Raw genomic sequence first — 7,462 nt, forward strand, 5'->3', positions numbered from 1 at the left:
ATCGTAATACAGATTGCAGTGAATAGTTGTACTCTTGGGTATTTATGGCCAATTTAAGGATATGAATATCTTTTCACTGCTCCCTTGTGGTAAGAGTAATAGCCCTTCTCACATTTATCAAAGTAAGGCTTAGAGTTATGATTCAAGCAAACAAAACACATCCCCTCCTTCCCTATTTTTATTCTCTTGATGTTTCTTCCTCAAAACACCACTTTGCATTCTTGTTTTAGAGCACAGGTGTCAAACTCAAGGCCCGGGGGCCCAGATATGGCCCACCACATCTTTTTATGTGGCCCGCGAAGACAAATTGTGCATCAAAGCCGTGTGCCATTACTAGAATTGCAAATTGTCTTCACTTTTAATATCTTTTTTTTTTAATATTTGACCAGTTTTTACTCGTCTGATTTGAAAATGAGTTGGGTTGACAGTCATAATGGCCCTCCGAAAGAAGCTATGACTTCAATGCGGCCCGCCCAAAAAATTTGTTTGACACCCCTGTTTTAGAGTGCAGTTTAAGAAGGGATTTTTTTCTCCTGGTATGCTGCATTCATAATAGTAAATTAAATTTAAGAAATACCTCTCAGGAAACAGAAAAGGAATTGAAAGCACGTTGCTAAGGTAACAGCAGTGATGCTGACAAATCTTGTGTACCGCTGAGTAAAACTGTGTAAATTGACTATATATAAGAATGATGACTGACAAATGATGATGAAAATAAGATAGCCATGATGAGTGCTATTGTAGCCCCCACATTGCTCAAATAAAGCATAATGTCATCAGTCAAAAGACGGTTGCCATGGTTTAGGTAGTGAATACGACAGCAGCCAGTGGTGCACTTGCAAAGCAAGCTCCACGGTGTAAAGTGGATTTGCTGCAGACTAAGTCTGTGATAACGAGGGTTATATTGAATTTGATCTAAGTTGCAAAATAAAGCGGGAAGGGAATTGTAATCTTCTAAATGAAACAAAGCAGGAAAGTAATGAGTGCATATTTCATCTTTAAACTTCCTTAGACAGTATGTAAACTTGTAAGTGGTGCTTGATTGATGGAATCATTAGGGTTCATCCTTTGGGATGGACTATTCATAAGTTTTTTTCTTTAACAACGTTTATTTTCAAAGTGATGCGAGGGCTTAACATTCCTTTCAATTGAATAAAGAAAAACAAAGCATGCGCCCACCGGTTTGCCTCGTTTAAATCCACTTATAAATACAACGGTAACACATTATGAAAATGGCTCCCTGTTTGACATAAAGTGGGAAAATAAAACAACATTCCACACTTCCGAGGACAACTTTTGACTTAGCCTCTACTAAATATAGTATTGCTGCAGTGACGTCTATATTCAATCCACTGAATGTTTATTTCCGCTGCTTAAAATTCTTAACGATTTGGTGTCATTCAGTGTGTTTACCATCTTTGTAAATAGCTCTGGGTGAATTTTGCTTCCTTCAGGCTGCTGGGCTCCACTCAAACACCAAAGGGCTAAATTCAACCGCTCGCTGAGTATCTATTTAATACAAATCAGCACTGGTTCCGGGAGTGATTCATTTTCAAATTGCAGTCTGAGTGCGTAAATGAGATGGCTAGTCTTAGTTTTCGGAATGAAACAGCAAATAATGGTGAGAGCACAATTCAGACCTTGTACCAAATATTAAAAAGAAAATGCCTAGGATCAAAAAGATAATCTATTGCTTTCACTTCTTAAATGGTAAATTTGTTTTTCCAATGTCAGTAATGACGGCTTTGTTTGTTATACACATATACATATAATATCGTATATGTAGTCGGTCTCTCTTCCATAATTGACTTTCCCTCCGGGTGTAATGAGTTTTCCAATATTCTGCAAGCAGAGAACAGCCGCAGCCAATCTTTGTTTCTTTTGTAGGGGAAGAATGTTCAATGAGTATTGAGCTGAGGTGTGGCCAGGGGTGGTGGAAATTTCTACCAAAACCGGAGAAAACAAAAATCTGGGATGATAAAGCAATGTTTCACATCGTGATCTTAAGTTCTTTTTAAACTCTCAAACTCATTGAGGCAGATTCACCTTATCACCAATTAACAATTAATTTGCAGTCATTAACAGCATTTTTAGTAACAACCACCCAATCTAGGAATATACCAAAGTGGATTACAAGTAGATTAAAACGTAATGAACTATTACTGGAGCGCCCTGAAGCAAATGACTGCCATAAATTGAGAGAACAACTAAATACTTGATAATTGCATGAGGTTTCAGCAGAGAGCTGAAATTAATCACAGATTTTTTTTTTTTAAATAAACTTCTGCTTCATGCACTGGTAGCGCAGTGGTAAATGCTGAATGAACCTAACGTGCATATTTTGAAATGAAGAAGAAACCCGCAATACCTACAGAAAAAACATTCAGGCACAGGAAGAACTCAACCATATTTTTTCTGCAATTCTAAAGTCCTTTAGATGAAATGATGCTCTATACTAATTAGGTAGAAATGGCATATGTATGATTTGGTGTTTTGAACCCCTGACAGTATGAATCTATAATTTAGTATCTAGCATAATCCTGCTTAAACCAGAAATATTCTCTGTCAAGGAGCTCATTTTGCATTTGTGCATCCATCTTTCCCTAAGAAGCATTATCATACAACAACTGTGCCTGTGCACACAAACTATAATGAAGAATCCTTTTAATTACAGGTCCAGTCAGTTTATCATAGCCAGTAATGAATTTTATTGGCCTTGGGCATGTGCTCAGACTAGACACAAGAGCAGGGCTTCTTAAGCTTTTTAACCTTGGGGCTCATTTCTATTTTTGGGGTTAAATACCTGTCCATGATTTTTTTCATCTACTACTTCTACTGTTCTTTTATGTAAATCTGACGCCTTATCGTTAGCTAGTGACAGGAAACTAAAGAGCTTCACCTTGGCAACGGCAACTGTTTATTTGAATTTAATTGGTAAAATACTCTGCCCTGCGACCTTCATGGCCCACAGATGCATAATTGTAATTATTTTGCATCCCACTTGCTGGCACCATGATTAACTACTGGTCTAGATTGCCCTTAGCAGGAATATTAAAGTATGTTACGAAGACAGCGTCATAAATGTACAGTAGCCCTACACTGTCAAGTAAATTATTATTGAATGGAAGAATAACATAAATAACATGAATAGGAAATAATGTGCCATATGGACTCATGGATCTAACGGTCTGTTTCTCGTGAGCTAACATTTGACTAATTTTAGTGTACATTTGCATCCTGTTAAAGCAATATGGAGAACCGAAGACAATAATAATAGTGAAAGATTAGGGTCAAGGGTCAGGTGAGGGCTCTTATGTGTTGGGTTGTCTGCCAATTGCTTGTTCAGTACCTATTGTTTGCAGTCCACTTAGCTGTCAACACATTTACCAATCATAATCAGTTTTTATACCTGCAGTCAATTCATAATTTCCACTTTACTGCCTGAGATTACAAAAAGAAAAACAAAAACAGACACAATAATACTAAAATCACTGCTGTTCTCACAATCTGTTCCCAATATTGAAAATAGAAGATATTTTTTTTTAATATATTGTTGGAAATTGTACACAACAAGGATTTTAATGTCATGCCCTTCTTTGTTCAACCCTATTGTGCAAAATATACTATGACAAGATTTAAAGCTTATTCTCAGTCTGGCAGTAAGGTGTATCTTGGCAAGACGGTAGAATAGCTCCCAACTGTATTCTTTAGCTAAATGTCCTGCCTGCTGTTACACAACAAAGGGCAAAAGAAAATGAAATGCTGACTCATTTTTTAAGAGGAGAAACTAAAGTGGTTTTCATCCATATTTTTGATTTTTAACCATTCCTGCTGACTGCTGGCCACTGCTGTTGCTGTTCTCCAATACAAGTCATTTTGCCATGCACAAATGAGTCAGCAGATTTGGATTAAATACAAATAAAATACAATTTCACCATCTGAATAGAACTCAGGGAAAAAATCCATCAACTGTATTTCAAGCTCAATAAAATCAATCAGCCAATCAATCAGTCAGTCAATCATTAAAACTAAGTTTTTACATTCATTAGTATCTAGAAAAGTTAAATCCATTGTTTCAAAAGTACTGATGTCACAAAGTATAATGATGATGTGTTTTTATGTTTCAACTTCAATTGTAGAATTGTAAAAAAGCTTGTACAAGATGTTCTTAAATAAAATATTTCTTCTGTTGTACTGAATGAAATGGCCCCCTCCGTTTGATAAAATATATGGTAAAGATTTAGTAAAATACTTGAATGGAATATTAATAGTCTGTCAAGAATGACAAATGCTCATTGGTTCTTTGTGGACTAAAAGCTTGATAGATTGCTTAGGTTATTAAATAATAAAGACCACATAAGAACATGACGTACACAAATAATTTCATTAAGTAAACTCAATGTAATGCGATACATGAGGTGTATTCAAAATTCAGCCTCTCATAACACAAAGTTTTGATTGCAACAAGTGTTGAGCTCAACCAGTAATTCTCAACCAGTTTAACTTACAAATAACTATTATAATTATATATATATATTTTTTTTTTAGATACAGTAATGATAAAATCAATCAGCGACAGACATACTAGATGAAAAAATGAAGAGCTGTCAGTTCCAGCTGCTGAAATGTGTAGCGTAATCTTATTTAACAGAAGTAATGCATTCGGAAACTAGACTCTGTTTGATGGCACAATATAAGTTAAATTGTGTTTTATTTCTCCTCAGTGGAGAATAAAAACAGCAGAATAGAGCAACGGTCTCTGCCAAGTGTGATAAGACTTCTAAAAGAATTCTAAAAGGTGTTTCAATTTCAGTTGTTAAGGCTCAGCAAAACTTCAAAAAATGAATGCATGAGTTTTATCCTATATGTACTTATATTTAATTTTATCCTACAATTTTATATTTATTCATTGAGCCAGTCCATTGATAAAATAAATCGAGTGTCTCATTATAATATAAAAGGAATAAAAGACCACATGGCTGTGCCTCTCAGAGGTGCATGTCGGAGGAAACTAATGAATCAAAGTGATTTAATGGAATGCAACTTAGAATGTTGGAAGCTTATTATTAGGTGATTGTGTGCACTTCATTGAGTGCGCCACTGACTTATCAAAATGTCAGGGAGGAAATGAAGCATAAAGATGCTTGGGCTGCGTTTGCTAGCCTATGCTATAGGGCTGTAATTTTTTTTTTTTTTTGATGGAATATGTACTTTGGACAGCACAAGCACTTGATCATGTGATCGACAGGAGAAGATAGATAAGTCATGCTAATCGCTAAATTAATTTATGCAAGAGTCGCAAAAGACGAGAATAAATAATACAATACGATGCAACGATATGATGCGATGCGATACGATATGATACAATGCAATACGATACAATATGATACAATACACCTTTATTTATACAGTTTTTGCCCAAGTGGTCATAGGTCAAAGGTATCAAATTCAAGGCTCAGGTGCCAGATACGGCCTGCCAAATCATGTTATGTGGACCACAAAGACAAATTGTGCATTGACTTCATGTGTCAATACTAAAATTACAAATTGGTTTCACTTTTAAAAAATAGATAATCGCTAGAATTTTTTTATTAGCATTCCTCTTATTAAAATATTTAAACAGTTTTGACTGATTTCAAAACTAGTTATTCATCAGTTTGTTGTGTAGCCTAGATGAAAATATGAGTACAATGTGACTCGCGGCAAAAATAAGTTTGACACCCCTGTCTTGGGTGTACAGTACACTTTTTACAGAAGTCTGGCTGGGATAGTGTTAAGTTGGAGAGCAATCAGCTATGAGCAGCAACTCAGCAGGTAAATTGTTGACCTGTTTAGCCCAGTCAAGAAGGAAAAGGCCAAAAGGAACCTTATCTTGGCAGGCTTCAAAACAGGTGGCACTCTCCCACTGTGGCACTTTGCTGCACAATCAGAGTGACTGGAAGCCATTAGCTGAATGTGTCTCGTCAAAGGATGAGAATGCATTTTCGGTCTGTGAGGATGAATATGGCCCAGCGCCATCTCATCTTACACAGTATCCTTGGTGGAAGTATGCTTTCTTAAATCCATCTGAATGTGCCATAACTGTCTGTGAGGAGTTTGGAAATTTTGTGAGTAGAATAAAGATGACCGCCTAATGTCTGACCCAAGGGAAAGAGTCTGTGGTCTGATTGCATCTTGCCTGCAAATTTAAATGGATGAGTGCCAAAGGTCGTTAAACGTTTTATGCCGCATTTTTCAACTTGTCTGTTTATCACTTTTTCTTTTTTTTTTCTAGTTCACTTTTATATTACTCTATTGTTAGCAATGGCTGCTGTTCAAATTGTGACTGTGTTTTTTTCTCTCCTGACATCAGACTGAAGCAATTATGAAATTTGTAAAGCAAAATCTAATATTCCCTCATGAACCTGTGTACAATGGCAAAGAATACTGTGAAGGAACAGTCTGCCTCAATTGAATTGTACAAGCCTAATCTGATATTTGTGAGGGTGCAAACAGGAAGTGACAGGCTGCAGAAAATTGCTGTATAACTCAGTGTTGGCAAGTCAACAGTGATGTTCATACATGAGCTCTTAGCTCAGTTTAGAATGTGTAATCTTCTACCTCTGGGAGTAGCAGAGATTATTACTATGGTTATAATAATGAATGTGGTGGGTATAGTTGCATTCTTATAGTTGCAAAAAATCTGAGGGGTTGAGGAGCTTTGCATTATTTATGTGAACTGAAAATTGATAACTCGTCCACCAAATTTATGAAGAAAATCTGGCAAACATTCTTTTTATCCAGTGTTCTTGCTGCTAGAACAGCCAGATAACATTTACACAATTTGGCCAAAAGGGAAAACAGTGGGATCTGCATGGGTGGATTTTGCAGTGGTTACAAATAATTACCGACGTCTTCATGTGAGATGGAATTATTTTCTGCTCTCCACTTTGACAGTTTTGGGATTTTTTTTTTTAAATCCTCCTGAAGCCTCACATTTCCCACCCATTTAATGGTGGTTCTCTCTTCCTTCCTGCTTACCAAAGCCGCATATTGGGAATGTGAGAAGATAATTTAAATCAATTAAGGAAACGGGCTAATTTCATTCAGCCCACTCATCTGGCTCTGCCTCCTCCTCGAGCCAAAAACGTGAAATGAGACATATTGTGACCATGTAGACATCTAGAACAGGCCCAGATAACACACACACAGGCATACACGCACACACAAATAAATAAATCAACTTAAAAGAAACATCAGTTTGGTTTGCCAAAAGATAAAAAAGATCAACTTTTGATAAACAGCAAGAAGATGTTTGAAGGTCAGTAGTGAGGTGTGACTCATCCTATTTTTTTTGTTGTGCTTATGAATTTCACTGAGTTTTCCTCTAGATGACACAAACAAATGTCAAACGTCTGCATCTCAGTCACTGGAGAAAATTTGATCTCTCCTTACTGATGGCTCAATAAAGTCATCAAACGAG

This window comes from Syngnathus scovelli, chromosome 10 (assembly GCF_024217435.2).
Source record: "Syngnathus scovelli strain Florida chromosome 10, RoL_Ssco_1.2, whole genome shotgun sequence".
Classification (NCBI taxonomy): domain Eukaryota; kingdom Metazoa; phylum Chordata; class Actinopteri; order Syngnathiformes; family Syngnathidae; genus Syngnathus; species Syngnathus scovelli.